General features: G+C 44.4%; 1 protein-coding gene across 10 annotated transcripts in view; it reads right to left on the reverse strand.

The window, feature by feature from the left end:
* FOXN3 (forkhead box N3) overlaps nt 1-19,117 on the reverse strand; it is a 349,057-nt gene that overhangs the window by 214,526 nt on the left and 115,414 nt on the right. The window contains exon 2 of one of the 10 annotated variants that reach the window (XM_016154452.2): nt 13,892-13,957. The exons of 8 other annotated variants lie outside the window; for them this stretch is intronic. The gene's annotated coding sequence lies outside the window, so the exon portion shown is untranslated. Of the gene's footprint in view, nt 1-7,901; nt 8,909-13,891; nt 13,958-19,117 lie in introns of those variants that run through there. One more of the 10 variants, XM_016154471.2, reaches the window with a different exon arrangement.

Below are 19,117 nucleotides of genomic sequence, written 5' to 3' on the forward strand. Positions count from 1 at the left end.
GCCCACACCATCCTAAGAGCCGAGGCAGGGGGCATGGTGGAACCATTTGGTACAATAGGACCAGGGAAGGGAGGGAAGATGACTTTGGATGGAGGATAGCCAATAAAGATGGGTGGAAGTTTGATCTGTGGAAATGGCGCTCTGGACCTGAGCTTCTCTACTAGGGATTCCCAGGACATCACACCCAAGGGATCAGAATCTCCTAGGATGGGTCCCAGGCATGTGCATTCTGAGAAGGTACCACGTAGCATGACCTGCTATTCCAAGTAGGAGAAATGAATGGCACATACAGATTTAACAGTTGCAAACCTGATTATATTAGGAGATGCATTTGTTCAATGAACAAATATTTGCCTAATGCCTACTAAGTACATGGAACTGTGTTAGGCACCAGAGATATAGAATTTTGTTCCTTATGGAGCATGCCTATTAGTGGAGAACAGTGGAAACACATCACAAAACTCCCTAAATGCTTAGGTGAGCAGTTTGCATGCACTGATTCGGAGGACAAGAGGAACCATTGAATATTTTTGAGTCCAAGACACTGTACTATCAAAAATATGCTTAAAAAGAAGAATGGCTTGCATAAGTCCTGGAGACCTAATACACAAGCAGTGATTATAGACAACAAGACTGTATTATGAACAGTAAACTTGCAAAGTGACTAATCTTAATTGTTCCCAACCCGAGAAAAAAAATGGTAATTATGTGACATGATGAAGGTGTTAGCTAACGCAACAGTGGTAACCACATTGCACTATAAATCTATCAAATCAATACATTGTGCACCTTATATGTTATATGTCAAGTATATCTCAATTTGGAGGAGAAAAAGGAAGAGAAGGTGGGGGAGGGGGAAGAGGAAAGCATGGATCCAGAATGAATTTTAGGGGCGAAAAAAGAGAAAACAGAAGACCCCAAACAGGCAGAACCATTCAGCATTACAGTAATCCAAAAGAGAATCAAGATTATTTTAATATGTTTTTTAACTAGAAAAATGCTAAACTATTAAAATAGTGGTTCCTTCCGAGTGGTAGAGTCATGGGGTAATTTTTTTTGCCTGCCTCTTTCATTCTCATCTACATTTCCCAAGTTTCTACAGTGAGCATCTATTACATTTATAATCTATAGTGTTCTAATAATAAAAGAGGGGACTTAGAACAGTGGTTCTCAAACTCATGCGTCAGAATTTACCTGTAGGGCTTATTAAAACTCAGCTTGCCGGTCCCTGTTCCAGAGTTTCTGATTCAGTAGTTCTGGGCTGGAGCCTGAGAATTCACATCTCTGACAAGCTCCAAGATGATGGCTGCCTCTGCTCATCTGAGGACCACACTTTGAGACCCACTGAAGTAGAGAATAGTCAGTGAAACTGGAAAAAATGAATTCATGAAAGCCTTCAAAGGAAGAACCAAGAGAATTTGTCCGATGATTGAATATGAGAAGAAAGGGAGAGATTATGGTCAAAAATAACACCTTAACCATAGGTTGACTAAGAGTCTCTTTGAGATAACATGAGAATGCTCTTTGTGGTGATTAAAAAAAAAAAGCTTCTCACTTCCTCCCTTCAGTGTAGAAGGAAGAGGGACCAGCATCCCTGCTAGCAGACCCTCCACCTCTGGGTGAGTTTCAAGACTAGAGGAAGCATCATTTGGAGTTTCTGGCCATCCTCTCTTGGGGTTTTCCTCTTGTGCATTTTTGGTGTTTACGTGACACGTTCTGAAGGGTGGCGCCTGGGAAAGGGTTTATTAGAATTTCTCTGGCAGAGAATAGAGCCAGGAAGTTTATCTGAAGAGGGAAGGAGGGGTGTGTGGGAAGAGAAAGTAAAGCTGAACCAGCAAAGTGCATTAGCTCAGGTGCCCTAGCCAGACCTGAGCTTACCGAGTTGCCTGCTGGAGGCAAAATGGAAATATAGAACCTGTCAACTCCTTTTTGAGCATGAACACAAGTGTGAGCTGATGATCCAGAATCCAGATTTAGTCAAGTCATTCAGTCAACAAGTATTTATTAAGCATCTGGTTACTCTATGCCCAGTTACCAAGTGGAGGAGACTGGGAAAGAACCAGGAGACATAAAAGACCTGGCACTCACCCTCAAGGATCGGGGAGATTCGGTGAGCATTTACGAAGCAACTACAAAAAAACACACTGAACCTGTCACCACAGCCAGAGGTGGCATGGCATGGTGGCCAGGATCAGTACCTGAGGCTGGGTTCACATTCTCTACCACTTAGTAGCTGTGTAACCTCAGTCAAGGTACTTAACTTCTTTCACTCTACCTACCTTCCTCATCTTAAAAAGGGGGAAGGGGATTAATAGCAATACTCACTTCATAGGGTTGCGATGGAAGATTAAATTAAGTAATATTTGGAAAATATATATATAACAGTGCCCTGGTACTTAGCACTATTTTTGGTAAATAAATGAATCAAAGGGAAAATTGCTGACATATCTGACTGTGTAACAATTTAAAATTTGTGTGTAGTACCAGAGGTCCTAAATTAAGTCAGCGAAAAATGAGGAAATAGTTGCCGTACATATGAAAAAGGGTTAGTATTTTAAATGTATAACCCTGACAAACTCGACGAGAAAAAAAAAATTATCACCCTAATGATAAAAGGGCAAATTCACAAAAGGAGAACAAAACTGGCAATATACCGATGAAAAGATGCTCAACTTCAGCAATAACAAAGAGATGCGAACTGCAATTACATTTCATCTATCAGATTGGCACAGATTTAAAACGAACAACCTTGCCTTCATCAGTGTGGTATTGGGACCAGTGGGACTTGGTACAACTATTCAAGAGGGCCATATGACAAAATGAATTAAAGCATAAAACAGCATAGCCATGGACTCTAAATTTCCAGTTTCTAGGTATTAATTTATCCTAGTTAACTTCCCCCATCAGACTGCCTACCCCCTTGAGACATTAAGCTCCATGAAAGCAGAACTCAAGCCTCTTTTATTCGGCCACGTACACTAGCACTTACCCCAGTGCCTGACACAGAAGACACTCAGCATGTACGGAATGCACTGAAATATGCGACAGTGGACTCAGGAGGGTGTTTGTGGGGCATTGTTTAACCTCCTGGAAACCTGAGAATTGCTGAAAGAAGAGGCTAGAGGCATATGATTGCATCATGTGGGCCACAGTACCCAGGTTCCCTTTGTCCTCCGTCATTTGCATTTTCTAAGTGAAGGTTCCCTTTTTCTGAATTACTTTCACATTCTCAGATACTGTAGGTGTGAAACAATCTGCGAACGTTTTTCAAAGTAAAAGTTTGGGAGAGAATAAATATGTCATCAGAAGCTTTCCGCCAAATGGAAGTATTCTGCGATCTTTTCAATCAGAAGGCTGACGCCCTCAGCAAACAGGGGAACTGGCTGAGTATAACCAACACTCTACCCTACACTCTGGGCTCTATTGTCTGGTTGTATGAAGTCTATCGAGTTACATACAGCCTTTGAGTGTCAAACTTTCTCTACAAACTTATATGTGTTCAAAGATAAGGCAAAATACTCAAGTTAAGAATTTGCGTGAGAGGGGGGAATATTTACTCTCTATTTCCAGATTGTTCTTCTCTGACAACTTCCGTGTATAAGAGACCAAATATGGTCAGGTTATCTTTTTTCAAAACCTGACAGAAAATCTGCACCCAGCTGAGGCACTCCACGTGGCCAGAACTATTTTTGCTTCTCCTGCCTTCCAGGGGCTGTTCCCTGCAGTCAGGAGGGGGCCCTGAAAAAGCTGCCACTCTGAGCTCTTGGACTTCATGCACCTACAGTCAAGTTTTTGTTATTCGAGGTAGTTGTGTTCTGTCGAAGTCTCCACAAACAACAAATTAACAAACACCAAACCACTGCTCCTAGAGGAAGTTCAGGGTTAGGTTCCTAGCAGTGCTAGTCATAACATTTTCATTAACTGATCAAAACATAACCTTATTTCCTCTGTGTCTCCCTTTAAAGACACCTTATTTATGTTGTTGATTCATTAACATTGACCTCACAGCCAACAGCACTGTAACTCATGTCTGAACAAAGCTTAACTAACACATGGATTTTCCCCACGGGGCAATCAGCCTTTGTGAGCTTAGGACACTTAAAAGACACTTTAGCACTGTGACTGGGTGCCATTTTAAACAGCAAAATCACCAACCAAAAGCACACAAAAAAACGTGGCACTAAATAGACCATGGAAAGGACACGTGCTTACAGAACCGGGGCTGAAACCAGAAGGCAGATTCATTGCTTTGCTGGATCTCAACCAGGAATGCGTGCATTGGGCAACGCAAATTTTCGTCGCTCTACGTAACGTCCATGTGACTGTGGAAGCCCCAGGAGCATGGATTTGGGTTTAAAATAAATTTTAGCAAGTGTGAAAATTTGCAAATATGGAATCTGTAACTAATGAAGATCAACTGTATTTAATGAATGGTTAAATAGACTCAGTACTAGACAGTATTCTGAGGCTTTGCAAATAGTCGTTTCAGCCTCATATTAACTGTGTGATAGAGGTACTACTTATTATGCCAATCTCATAAATGAGGAACCCAAGGCACAGAGAGGTTTAGCCACCTGCCAAGGTCACACACCTGGTATGTGATGGGGCTGGGATTTGAGTCCACATAATCTTACTCTAGAGTTTGGAGCCATATTCCAGGGAGCAATCAAGGGAAGCTTCAGATCAATCCAGAGCATCTGACTTCTCGAGCATGGATAGGAGCAGTGGAGCTCCAGAGAAGAAAAATTGTGACCAGGAAATAAAGGAGGAGAAAGGAAAATAGGACTTTTAAACTGAATGAAAGGCAGTACTTGCAAAAAAAACAAAAAACAAAACAACAAAAAAGTTCAGCTTCTATGTCATAACCAATATGGTACAGTATACCTTTCTCATAAAAAAATAAGTCAAGTAGCTATTGCGGGTGAAACAGATTGTAAGTGCCTTGAGAAGCAAGGACCCCGCCTTGTACTTTTCTGCTGCTCACAGCATGTGGCACAGTGGTAATCAAAAGTATGGATCGCTTAACAGAAAAAAAAAATTGCTGCTTTTAATTCCTCTCTCAAGCCAGTATGTAATAACTACACAGATTAGTCAAAGAAAAGTAGACTCATCAACCTCTTCCTCCTCCAAAGTTTTTAAGAGCTTTTATTGTTTTCTTCTCTCCAGTGAGTACACCAAGTACCACAGTTTCATGGGTTTCAGTGGCTAGGTCTGCCAAAGTCAACCATGCCAAGAAATAACTTCTCTCATCTTTCTTTTTTCAGAGGGATGTGAAAGAAAACAATCAATTCTCCTCCTTAAGACTGTCTTTTTAAAACAAAGTAAAAGCTCAAAATTTGATGAACTCTCTGGAAACGGTACATAGATTAAACGGTACATATTACCAACGTAGTTCCCTGCTGTACGAAGTTCTTTTGGAAGAGATTACTAACTTATTCAACTTATAACGACAGGCAAACCTGAGGTCTTTGCCCCAATATTGGACGGTGAAATTCACCAACTTTTCCTGTCTTGAAATCCCACTCCTTCCAAAATAGCATCTCTTGTGCCTTTAACGCTGTGAATCAGGTGCAGGCATCAGCGTGTGTGAGCGCTCTCTCATAAGGGTGGGGACTGGAAAGGAAGTAGCCAAGTGGATTGCTGTCTTTCTGTGGGTGCAATCAACAGCACCTCATTTCTCTGTACTCAGACATGTGACTCTGACTGGCCTTAAAGATTTGGCCCCCAAACAACCAGGCGTCCTTTTTAAGTTGGCATTTCTTCTTCCACAGAGGAATACTGAGCATCTTTTCTACACGCCTCACACAGTGCTCGGCCAGCTGTCAAACAATATGGATCCCGGAAGGGGGTGCTGCCCACATTGGCGATCGCAGCCTGTAGTGCCTGTTGCTCATAGCAAATGTCAAAGAGCCTTTAGGACAGGGGTCCAGCAGGTTGGATGAGGCACCCCAGATGAGCACCCATACACCATGAGTCCAGCAGAGGCCCCCCAAGGTCCGAGGTAGGCACGCCACAGTGTCCTGGACTTCAGGATGGAGTCCAGTCCCAGCGAGTGGAGGTCAAGAGTTCTCCACAGGCTGCCCAGGCCGGCTTCAAAGGGTGGGATGAACCTCATGACATCACCCCAAAGAAATCCCACCTGCTAGCAGCATGTCCAGGATCCTCTTCCCCACCTACCAGCCCCCCAGGAAAGCCCCCAGGGGCATGGCGAGCAGGCAGCTGCAACAGTTTGTTGGCTCTTAATGATTTGGACTGGGAAGATGCAGAGATGGGTATGACGGCTGACCATTCCTAATGATCTGGACCCCCGCATAGGCTGGGGTCCTCCTGAACGGTCATTCGTCGACCCCTTTGTAGGAAAAATGTGGTTTTCTCTCTATGGCCTGGAAACCTAACCCAGCAAAAATGTGAGTTGGGTTTCTTTATCCACACACACACACTCACGTCATAGTGATATTCAGGACAGACTGTAACAATGCAAGCACCCTCTGAAACACCCTCCTCCCTCCAAACTGCAAGGTCCATCCCCTTGCCCAAAGTGCCTGCCACCCTGGGAGAGCCCTGCGCAGCAGCTCCACAAGGGCTCCCCAGTTTGCCGCTTTGGAATAACCTGAGTATCAAACTGAGCACAGAGGGAATAATACGCAGCAGTTGCTGGAGAAAGCGCACTCTACCTATTTCATTCTCTCTGGCCGATGCAACTGAAAGAGGTTTTTATATATATACATATATATATATATATATAATCCCCCAAAAACTTCTCATTTAAACTTGGGGTACAAAAGGTATCTGCCATGTGAACGTCCCAGGACCAGCACAGGGATAGAAAGGGAAGATTTCAATAAAACACAAAAGCAAGGCAGACCCGAAGGGGAGCCGGCTGCCCCACAAGGCAGCCAACTGCCAAACTGTCATTTTGCTCGGCGGCTGAACAGAAGGCCCGAGTAATGACAACCACAAAACTCATTTAAAGTCTGAAAAGGTGACTAATGAGCTCATTCATGCTGGCTATAAATTATTCACTACAACACTGATCCCACTCAAGACAAACAGTAAAGTAAACTTTAAACACAGACGACGGCCGCCTCCTAAGTGAAACTAGTTACGTCTGCAAAACTTCGCCATGAGAGGGACACTCGTCTCTCCCTCGTCTGTTGTCACATCCATTCTTCCGTTTACTTTTTTTTTTCTGCCTTTAATCAAATTTAAGCAGACACAGCTGTTACACATTTATTTTTCTGTTGAGTTTTTTTTCTCCCCCATTCGTTATTACAAGCAACCCTGATGCTCTAAAAATAGCAGCAAATTATATTCTCTAGAAATTGAAGGCTGACCCTTCAAATTAAGCCCAGGTCTTCGGAAAGAACATTCGTACGCACACGTCGGGTGAGTGACAGCAGCGCAGAAAGGCAAGACAAAAGTGCAGGGCGCTTTCTACTCTTTGAGAGATTTTCAGTTTGCTTCCAAAGCTCCTTCGGTGCGAATGGAATCGCGTTGCTTCAAACCTTACGGTACAGAACCTGCTTCCCATGGTCATGTTTTGGTTAAGGTTTTCCTGAAAAACTCACAATCTTAACAGAATAAAAGGAGAAATGTCTCATTTAGGCTTCTCAGCACAGATAAAGCCGGCAGCAGGTCTGCTGAAAACCCACCACATTTGCTGCAGACAACTTTCAGTTTCCTGTTTAATATTCAATAAAGAATTTCAGCTCTTGTGTTTTTATAAACTGTGCTACTTTGCTACTACTCCCACTACTAAAAGCATTAGGACTGGAGAAGCAAGTCCCATGTTTTTCAAACCTTTTTGTAATCTATTTTCAAGACACAGTAAGAGTTATGAATTTCAAATCTAATAGAGTCTTTTTTTCCCCCTTAAAAATAGCCCCCAAATAAGTACTTACATTAGCTCTTGGTCAGATCGCTGAACATTATGTATTTTTAAATTGCTCTGAATACTTTGAAAAGGAGCCACAGAAAAGCCACAGAAAATACTCATGTTCAAATACCGCCAGATGGAGGTTCTGACTAACCAAAAGTGAAAGCAGCAAGGTCTGAAGCTGAGCTGTGCCCTGCACACACCTCGAGATTACAGAGGGGGAAAAATGAATGGTCCTGGGCCCTGGCATCTTGCATAACATATGAGAAATAACGCATGGAAGGCAAATTAAGAGCAAGGCCCTAACTTCAAAATGAGACTGGGCCAAGCTCTGACTCCATTTAAGGAAAATCTTGCACATTGTTTTCACAGCTTCTTGCACTTGAACTAAAGGCTTGTCCAGCCATTTCTGTTGTCTGAAATGCAAAGTGATTTTTCTTTTAAAGAGAGAAAGAGGAATCCTTCAATATTTATAGCAGAGTCCTCTGCCACATACCAACAGCCATCTGGTCGGTCTTCACCTGTTTGGCATGTTTTTTGTTTTTTTTTTTTTTTACCCACATTTCTGTATGTAGTACTTTGCTATTCTTTTGGTCTTCTGTGCAAGAGTTCTTGAAGTTTCATTTTTTTTTTTAATCAAACAACAGGTTAAAACCCCAATTCCAACCAAAGAAATAAAAAAGTTGAAGTCTCAGATGCTCTGCACCTTTCCACTAACTAGATTCCTGTCACCTCTCTGTGGAAGGGTGTGGGCAAAACACCGCTTTGAAACCAAGCCACATGTGGGCCTTCCTGGGTTACATGTCAGACGGAGTCCACCTCTCCCTTCATGGGTTGGAAAACTGGCTTATCCTAATATCACCCTGTTCCTAATTTTCCTGAGGATCAGAGGTAATGTCAGTTAGGCCCAAGGAGGTTCAGCTCAAATGGTGAACACTGAGGAACAATTTCTTTGTTTCCTCAAATCACAAAACATACGCAACGAAACATACATAACAAAGCCCTCCAATGCTTCCCGCATGCCAGCATCATGCCAAGAGCTTTACCTGCTTTCTCTCTTTTATCCTTCCATGACACAGGTGCTGTCATCCTTTCACAGGTGAGGACCCTGAGGCTTAAAGAAATTAAGTCATTTGCCCATAGTCAACAATTGGTCACTGGCAGAGGTGAAATGAAAAGTTAAGACCCCACGTCTTGCAGCCCGCAGAGTCCACCCTAGAACCAAGATCTAATTTCCAAGATCACAGAGTGTAACTTCCTGTTTATAATCTACCTCCTGGGCTTCTTCGTCACAGTTTTGGGGGTTTGTTTCACTTGGTTTCTGCATAGCACTTTTCAAATGGGCCACTATCCATTGATACGCTTTCTGTTTTCACAGGCTTAGCTCTTAATGCTCACAAAGAAATGGATGCCATTCACTGAATGGACAAACATATTTACAAAATAACAAAATACTCTGCTGCTATCTAAATCATGAAACCCAAAGACTGGGCGGGGGATGGGGGCACGGGGTGGGTTGGGGGAGGAGCCTACATGACAGTTAATAACTCCAGAGGCCAGGTCTGAAACTCCAAATCTGTCCTCATCTCCCATCTCCCATCTGGAGAGACACTCAGAAGGAACGAGCGCTAAGAAGGAGCCCACACAACAATCTACTTTCTCCAGTCCTCACCCCCCACTCCCCCACTCCAACAAATGAACCATTTTTCAATATCCTGCAGCCACAGGGATAAAGATCCCATGGTTCCCTTCAAGCTAATACTTCCAAAGCTCAAACGTTTGACTGGAAACCCTTTTCAAACTATTTCTCTTACTCTTTGCAGGCAAAGTTAAGTGGTTATTGTCTGCCAGTTTTAAAACACCATTGACTACCACACTAGAACTATTTCCCAAAAGCTTTATTACAAAGAACTAGGTCAAAGTACAGATCAACCTTTGCCAACGTTATAAATATGTTCAAAAATTAGCCAGCCACAATGAAAATATACAGACTGTACTACTAATACGATTAACTTTTTCCCCTTACATCTGAACAGCAGGGTAAAACTCGCCTACTGAGGCAGCCTGATGCCCCACGGGCCCAAGGAGTCTTCACACAGCCTCGTCCACTGGAGATGAAGAGAAGATATGCTCCCATAGCCTCCTGCCACCACCAGCACTCATGTCACCTTGCACATCCAGGGCACTCCCAGATAGGTTTTGGTACCAAGACGGAGGAGGTGACCCCCTCATGACCCACCCTAGATGCTTCCTTGAAAGCTTTCCTGATGCCGCTTTTGGAATCTCATCTCAAGACTAGCCAGAGGCTCCGTAAAGAGGGGATGAAGTAGAAGCTGAGGTCTGTGGTTTCACCCTCGAGAAGCCCTCAGCTATCCACAGGGAACTGGTGCCACTGCCATTTAGAGCCACGCTCTGGCTTCTGCCGACGCCCGCTCCCTCTGAAACCAAATCAAACGTCTCTTGGCTTCTTTGTGACACCACGATCATAGCAGAGCCTCTGATGTGTGGTGGTAAGAAAAATAAGCCCTGCCCGGCCAGACCTTCCAGATCTCCCGTGAATAAAAAACCAAGTGACGTTTGCTGCACAGAAGACATGCTTACTGAGTCCGGGCAGGTTTTAGACACTGTTTTCTACAGCTTCTCCCTCACAGCCTCCATTTGCTCATTTTTCTAGATCAAAATCTACAACTCATGGGTAGGAAGAAAGGTACTGAGGCCGACTGCCTTGGCTTATCACTTGATCTAAACAGAACTATTTGTTTACTAATTACATTCTTAGCTTTATAGCATTGGCCAGCAAAGGCTTGTTTCTTCATTACAAAAACCAATTAGTGAAAAAAGAAAATAAAATCTTAAATGTGACCCTTAGGAAGGACTTTACTGATGGTGGCGGACAAGCCTCTCTAATTTAATGAGGCAACTCAGCCCAGAGAAGCGAAATGTCTTAGGGCCACATGTCCGAATGCACGATGGCAGTTTCCGCTCTAGTGTCTCTCCTCTCCCTTCCCAACAGCATCCCAACTTTCTCAGCCTATGGTTTGTGTGAGACTGGCCCCACCGTCTGCTCCAGAGGCACTGGACTAGTACTGAAGAATGGGCAGGTCCAGCTAGGACTCAGTGTGCCGGCCAACACATTTCCTCTACTGGTTAGACAATGAGTTGGCTTTTCTGTCATTTGTAACCCAAAGCATCCCAACAGATACCCATGCAGCGTTATTGGCAGAACCAACATCCTGACTGTCTGTCCAGGAGTATTCCTGTCATAGTAGTCTTTAACATGACAAAATAGAGAAAACCATATTTTGAAAAATATAGTGGCCAGACTTGGTAAAAATGAAAAAAATTTGGGAGTAAAATATGAAATTAAATATGATCATTGAGCACTTTACAAGTATGGTTTAATGTGTAAATGTGGCCGTATTATTGATGAATGGAGAATTCATGAATGGAGATTAACTATAGAGAATTCAAGGCTAATGGGGGTTAGACAGGTCTTTTAGAACTTGATACAAATCATGACTCCTACTTAGGTCTCAGAATTCGACCAGCAGGCCTCCTGGAGAGACAATGTCTTAACTGTATATCCCCAAAGTGCCTAGCCCCAGAGTGGGTGCCGGAGAGGTGATGACGGTCATATGGCTAAATTTACTGAGTACACTGTAGTGGAAAGGTGAGAGAGAGAGAGAGAGAGAGAGAGAGAGAGAGAGAGAGAGAGAGAGAGAGAGAGAGAGAGAGAGAGAGAGAGAGAGAGAGAGAGACTGAGAGAGAGAGAGAGAAGGAGGAGAGGGAGAAGGAGAGAGACACGAAAAAAAGGAGAGCAGAGGGGAGGGCAGGGGAGGGGAGAGGAGGAGAGGAGAGGAGAGAAGGAAAGAAAAGAAAGAGGCCCCAGGTGGAGTGGCCTGCCCCCAGGACAGCAAACCAAAATTTACTTGAAGTTTCAGCTCCTCCCAGGAATGTGACAAACCAGTCTGGATTTTCCGGATCTCCACTGAGGAGGTTGTCCGCAGGGTAAAACCCCTGCCTTCTCCAAAGAAAGGTGCCCTTGCCTGAAACAATCCTTTCTTTTCTTCTGCTAGTAACTGTCTCATCCCGCCCAGGTTCCGCTTAGAAAAAGCTTTCATTTCGTGCGCCTCCTGGAAGCTCCCTTCGATTTGCTAGATGGGGTGCTGCCTGATTCGTGAATCATTTAGTAAAGCCAATTGGATTTTCAAATGTACTCAGGTTGAATTCTGTTTTTTTAACATTAGTTACTACAGGAACCCATTGAGCTGTGTTTTATCTGCTTTATGTCATCAAATGCTCCCAATGCTCAAGGTGAGGTAGGTTGATCAGAGTTAAATGATACCGAAGGAATGAATGGCTGTTGAACAAATTTAACTAATTTAAGACTATATTTGGTGTCAATGAGAGTACATTCTGTAGTAATTCTAAAAGTATAAAATTAAAAAGATGAGCACCAATAAATATAATCGAATATGATCTAGTTAATGTTTTTGCGTATTCACAGGAGGATTTACCATGAAATACTGAAGCTTGAACCTTATCATCTCCAACACCACACGGGCCCCTTCCACAGAGCTGGGAAAGACCCCAGAAATGTGTCAAACGAACTTCTTTAATATTTTAAGATTAGTCACTGCATAAAAAATACTTAAACTGCCCTGAAACCTTCTAGCTCATATATATGAAAGAAACTTGAGTTTTCCCCAAACTTGACAATCATCCTAAAAACTTAAATGACATTATCAATAACCAGTTGGGAAACTAAAACCCTTGTTTTCTAACTTATCAATAATAAAAAAACAAATCCCAATCAACCGTGCTAGAAAAATGAGAGCTATTCTCTAGAGAAAAAAAATGACATTCCGAAATCACTGTCATATAAAGAAATGATCAGAGTACACAGCCCCAAAAATGCAGGAAAGAAAAGACATACATGAAACAGCTGATTGATACCCAGTTTTATATTTGTAAGTTTACATTCTTTTCTTAAAGACACCACCCCCTCACCCCCCACACACCCCCAAACCCCAACCCCTCTACCCACCCCCACCTCCACCCCACTGACGGAATAGGCTTCAGGCCATACAAAACCCGCATACATCCCGTACATCTCTGTCGGCGGGGCGACAGCACTTTGAAGCAGGTACTATCATCCCCATTGTACAGATGAGGGATCTGGGCCCCGAGCAGGCCACATCAGCCTGCCGAGAGTTCCCCAGCTAAGTGGCAGAGCCAGAACTCACTAAACCCAGCAGTTTGATCCAAAGGGCTCCTAGCCAGGGTACCATGCTGCCCTACCAGTTCTGCTTTGCGGCCCGCCCACTCCACAAGGCAAGAAAAGGAAGGGCCACCCCTTCTCCTGTCTAGGTGTGCCTTCCTAGTCTCTGGTTGCTGCAGCAGCTTCTGGGTACAGTTTGGAAAGAAGGGGCATCTCAAGCCCAGCCCACGCCCCCAGCAGAGGGCCCTATTTCAGTTCTCTGCAGAGCTAAGGGTTCAACCTTTGTCAAAGGGTGACAATAGGATTGAGTGGGTCACCTCTTGAGCCACAACTTCTGTCAGTGACCAGCCCTTTCCTTCGATGTTATTTATGATTCAGGTGATGCTGATTGGGCTGCAGAGGGATAGATGGCGACGGTGGGTGGCGAGGGAGAAACACGGAGGACCAGGCTCAGGCCCGACTGCAGGAAAGGGAGCCCTGGATGCGGCGTGAGAGCCCGGCTGCAGTGCCAGCTCCCCCTCCTCCCCAGCCCAGCCCCTCCCCAGAGTCTCACCCCAGCCTCGGGCCAACCCCCCGCCTCCGAATTCAGAACCACTGGGTCGTCCGCGTAATGCTCTGTGTCTGGCAAACTCCCTGCTGAGTCAATTTTGTGTCTCTCCTCTGAGACCCGTCTCCCCAGCTACTTGAACTTTCTGCAGGACGTCCTCCCTGCACACGGGACTGGACCTGCTGTTTTTGGGTAGCACTCATTTTATGTTAAAAATAATGAAACTGCAAGGTGGTAGGTGACTTACCTTCTTGGAGCAGAGCAGCCGAGCTGAGAGGATCCCAGGGAGCCCAGGGAAAGTAAGGCCTTTGACCTAACCACGAAAACAGTGTCACTGGTCCCCACCAGTGCTCTGAATCACCCAGTCTCAGTTCCTCCCTACACATCCACACTAGAACAGAAAGGCCCCCCAGCTCCAAGATTGGGCATAGATATGCAAAGCTCCAGAGAAACCGCCCAGTTCCCACCCAAGGGTAGATTGTATTAACATATCTAAAGAACTAAAGCCTGGAATAGGGTTTGGCTGGTGGAGTGGGGTGGGGGGCGGGAGGGGGGGCGGGGTCAGAGTACTGGAGACTCCTACAAATTCCACAAATGTGAAATCTCTTCTAAGACCCACTCAGCACTCTGGAAGCTTTAACCTTGGCCTTGAGGGAGCGGGGCAGGGGGTGTGTGTCTCCCCGCAATGATCAGATCATATGTAGTTATACAGAGGACTGTGACTGCTGATTTCTCCAATGGCACTCAACATTCAAACCACCCGAATTCCCTTCCCGTCCTACTTCCCGAGGTTACCAAACCACTTCTGGGCAGTAATATTTCTCACTGTAAATTAATACACGGACTTATTGATTTGCTGCATCTGTCCCATGAGATTAATTAATAGGTGCACCCTTGGGAAACAGGCCCGCTCCTCTGGGTTGAAGTCAATCCATGGAGGTGACATAGTATACAGAGTTCTTCAACTCAGCCAAGACTGCTATGGGCCACGTGAAGGCCCACTGGGACACTCCTATCCTATGAGCAAGCTCAACGGCAGAGTCCTGCCCAGCAGACGGTGAGCGTTAGAAATCTTCGCTGAGTAAAAAATTGAATGAGAGACCAAATGGTCTGCTCTGGGAAGCAATGGATCCTTTAGCAAGAACATACTTAAGCTGTGAGGGTCTGGGCCGGTCATTAGACCTCTTAGTTCCTCGTTGTCCTCCCCTGTAAAATGGGGATATAACACCACCTACCTCACGAGGCTGCTATGACAATTAAATACATTGTACTTAGATGAATGCGTGGCCCAGGGTAAATACAACTGTTTACTAGTATTACATAAAACACAAATTTATAATAGGACAAGAGTTAAGAGCCAATTAAAGAATTATTTGCTCATTGTTTACATTAACTTTGCCTTAACCGGTCACGTTTCCTCCTAAGCAGAACGAGTAAAGCTTTCCTTGTTTTCTTTCTTTATACAGTAGTTTAAACTATTAAGACACCACTGAAATTCTCTGCTGAAATTAATTAGGATTTCCTGATATTTTCCACAACTCCTTGAAGACCTCTGAAAAACGTTTCTGTACTTGGTCCCCGATCTCATGCTACCTCTGTTGAAAGGATCGACCTCACTGGCTCTCAGAACCGCAGAACTGAGATAAACTTGCCAGGCCCCAAGGACCCCTCGAATTCAGTCTGATTTGTTGGAAACTGCCCTTTAAGAATGTGCACCCTCCTAGGGATGGGGAGACTCACAGAGAGTTTTTAAGACATTTTCTTTTCAAATCTGCCTGTTCCTCTGAGGGGACAGGTATCAGCCTCTCCAGTGACGCTTCCGTGCGATGCGCGGATGCACCTCCGTGCAGAGGAATCACACCGCTCGCGGCCCTCTGCCGTGCGATGCGCAGATGCACCTCCGTGCAGAGGAATCACACCGCTCGCGGCCTCTGCCGTGCGATGCGCAGATGCACCTCCGTGCACAGGAATCACACCGCTCGCGGCCCTCTGCCGTGCGATGCGCGGATGCACCTCCGTGCAGAGGAATCACACCGCTCGCGGCCCTCTGCCGCCAATGAGAACCGCTCCGTGCTGTGGATGACGCACAACCAGAGAGCTCGCTGTACGTATTTGTCCTAACCCTGACTGTTCTCGGGGCCCACGTTCAGATGTGAGAAGTGAGGTCGGTGTGTAGGCGCAGACTCTGGGCATGATGGACCATTCCGCCAGTGGAGGGTGAGGAGGCAACCCTGCCCCTCAACGCTGGCTCGTTTCTGAATGCTCCTCACTCTCCCTTGAGACCGATGGCCATGTCCAAGGGTGACTGCTGTCTACGGCTGGTTAGGTACAGTCTATTGCTTGAATGTTTACGACTTCCCAATTTTACCCTAACTAGCCAGTCTTCTCAGCCACGGACATAATTTACATGTTAGCCTATACTCAACTGCAGGGCCTGCTCAGTATTCAAAATGAAAATTCTTTATGGTTAACTAGACTTTCCAACCTAACATCAGAAACAGAGAAAAGAAAACCTTCTATACGAGGGAATCAGTAAACTATAACCTGTAAGCCAAATCCAGCCCACTGCCTGTTTTTGTAAATAAAGTTTTATTGGGACACAGCCACACCCATTCATTTATGGATTGCCCGTGGCTGCTTTCCCACTACAGGGGCAGAGGTAAACAATTGCAAAGAAATCATCATAGCCTGCAAAGCCTAAAATATTTACTATTTGGCCCTTCAAAGGAAAGAAGAGAGGATGATAAGAGCCACCAGAATATTTACAGAAGTTCCTGATAGCCTATGATTCATGATTTAAAAGGAACAATCTCCTAATAAGTCAGCAGAAGGAAAGTTGGGTTCGAATGCTGTTTCTGCCAATGGCCCGGCTCTGTGAGGTCACGCCAGTATGTTTACCTCTCTGCTTCCATTCCATTCATAAAATAGGATTAGTCATGGGTTGCAAATGCATGACAAATAATTAGCTAATAGCCCAATACGTGCATTTTGAACACATGACTGGAAGATTTGGCTATTTGTTTTCTGTAGGATAAGAGGGCCTCTCTTTGATATAGCAGGATTTTGTGGCTGGGACAGGAAGCACTCCTTTTTAGTCAGCTGTGCCGAACATATTGTCATTTGGTGCTTATCAGCCCCTGTGATATGCAATACACTGTACTCATCACAGCCCCCACAAGACACTGGACTCCAGCAGAAGATAGTACTTGATAAGGAAAACTCAGGTCACTCTAGGCTGGGATAGTCAAAAAGTGTTTTTTTCTTTTCTTTCTTTTTTCTTTGCTTTTATTTATTTATTTATTTATTTATTTATTTATTTTTAAAAAAGGAAATGAATAATGCCTAAAAGAATGGGTAGGACTTCAGAAAAAGGAAAAAGGAAGGGAGAACATTCCACTTTGTTCTTAACTGCGGGGGGGGGGGGGCAGTAAAGCAAATGCTCAGAGTGAGATATTCTGAGAACCATCCACGGACCAGACCAGTTCATCTGAACAGAAGGGTCACTCGTGGGAGTAACAGGGGTGACGGCCAGAAAGGTAAAGCCCGAGCCAGATTAAGAAGGATCTGAATCCCAAGCCCGAAACTGTAGATTTTATCCTAGTCAAGGGGGAGCCATTGAATGTTCTAGGGAACTTAGGGCATTACGCCATGGAGGTGGCATGTTGGAACGGTTAATCTGGTCATGGTATGTAAGATGAATCAGAAGAAACCGAACTGTAGAGGAATGAGAATTGAAACAGGAAATAGGACCTACCATAGTGGAACACTCTTTTGATGGGTAAAAGAAACAATCCTTTATCCTCATGTTAACTTAAATTTTTCTATGTGTATCCCTGATTATCTCCAATATGTCTTATAATCGTTTAATACCTGCTAAATAAGCAAAGCCGGAAATAAGCAAGGAAGTATTTCAAGAAAAAAAGTCAAGTCTTGGTGTTAAGTTATCACTCTTTGGGGAGGTAATGGTATATAAGGTGCAATAGTGACCTTTGACTTGAAATCACAAGCAGGAGAAAAGGTTATTATAGTGAGCATGAAGGTGGTTGCATGTTCTCTTTCTCTCAAACCCCAACTTCATCATTTATAACCTCCCAGAAACACAGCTTAGAGTAACTTTCTCTGCATCAGGTTTCTTAAGGAATAAGCTTCTGCCCATTCTAAGCCTCTGCATCCCTTAGGTTCACTATGACCTGCCACTTGATGGATCACTCCATTCCATACACATCCCCTTGGCTTTAAACATTCGTTTTTACAGTGATAGTAGAGCTTGCCTCTTAGAATGGGAAGCAGCACAAAGCAGAGGTTAAAAATGTTGCTTAGATTAGACGGACTGGAGTTTGAACCCCAGCATCCTCTACCCTGGTGACCTGCTCGGGTTACCTGCTTTTTCTGAGTTCAAGGTCCCCACCTGTAAAATGGAGTTGATGATTTACCTGACATTGTTCATGTTAGCAGAACTACTTCAGGGGGTATCATATGCCTGAACTAGGAAAATGTCCACAAAATACCTGTCACGCTGTGCATAGCACCTGGGTAAGTCGTACTGGATAGAGATGCTGTCATTTGTTTTCTTGGGTGCCATAAGATTGGGTTAAGTTAGTCCAAGTTTGGTATTTTATTTTGTTTTTGTTTGTTTTTGTTTTTGCTAAGTGAGGCACTCCTTTAATTTAATTATCACATGTATGATATAGAAACTCCTTTCCCCACTTGTGTACATCACCGGATAGATTCCCAGAGGACCAGAGCCCTGGTCATCGGAAATGCCCAGGGGTTGGGGCTTCAGCGGCCGGGCTGCTGTCCTGCCTCTCGGGGCAGCCCCATAGCCTGCCGGCCCTGCAGCAAAATCCCCAGTGTCCTCGGAGGGGGCAAGAGCTAGAGATCTCAAACCCCAAGCTGGAGGCCTCAGAGGCCTCTTCGCCCTGCCCCGTTTCGAGGAGATTCAGGATATTTCTGACTCACTCAAGATCTCACCATCAGTTTAAGGAAGAGTTGGGTCTAGAACCCAAAATTGGGCACTTTTTTTCCTCTCTTTCCTCAAAGTCACATTTTTAAAAATTATAAAATTTATAATGGTCACTGTGGAAAATTTGGAAAAGTAAAATGGGAGGAAAAAGCATGTATATATCCCCACTACCCAAAGCTTCTACATTTCTGTTAATGATTCAGCCTGTCTTCCCAGGTTTTTCGATTTTCATAATGAAAATGTGATCACACTTAAAGATACCTTGTACCCTGCTTTTGCCTACTTCACAATGTATAAAATATGCTTCTATGACAAATTTTGAGCTTCAGAGGGCTGAGACCATGTCAGCCTTGATATCACACCTACTGTGTCTGACACATAGTAGGCACTCAATAAATGGTTGTGGAATGAGTGAATGCCTGCGTGACATTATGTGATATGACCAATGACTCAGCCACCCTCATTCTGCTGGATATTTACATGTTCCCAGCGTTCTGTTTATACGAACTA

The sequence above is a fragment of the Rousettus aegyptiacus genome, unplaced genomic scaffold (genome assembly GCF_014176215.1).
Source record: "Rousettus aegyptiacus isolate mRouAeg1 unplaced genomic scaffold, mRouAeg1.p scaffold_m13_p_3, whole genome shotgun sequence".
Taxonomy (NCBI): Eukaryota; Metazoa; Chordata; class Mammalia; order Chiroptera; family Pteropodidae; genus Rousettus; species Rousettus aegyptiacus.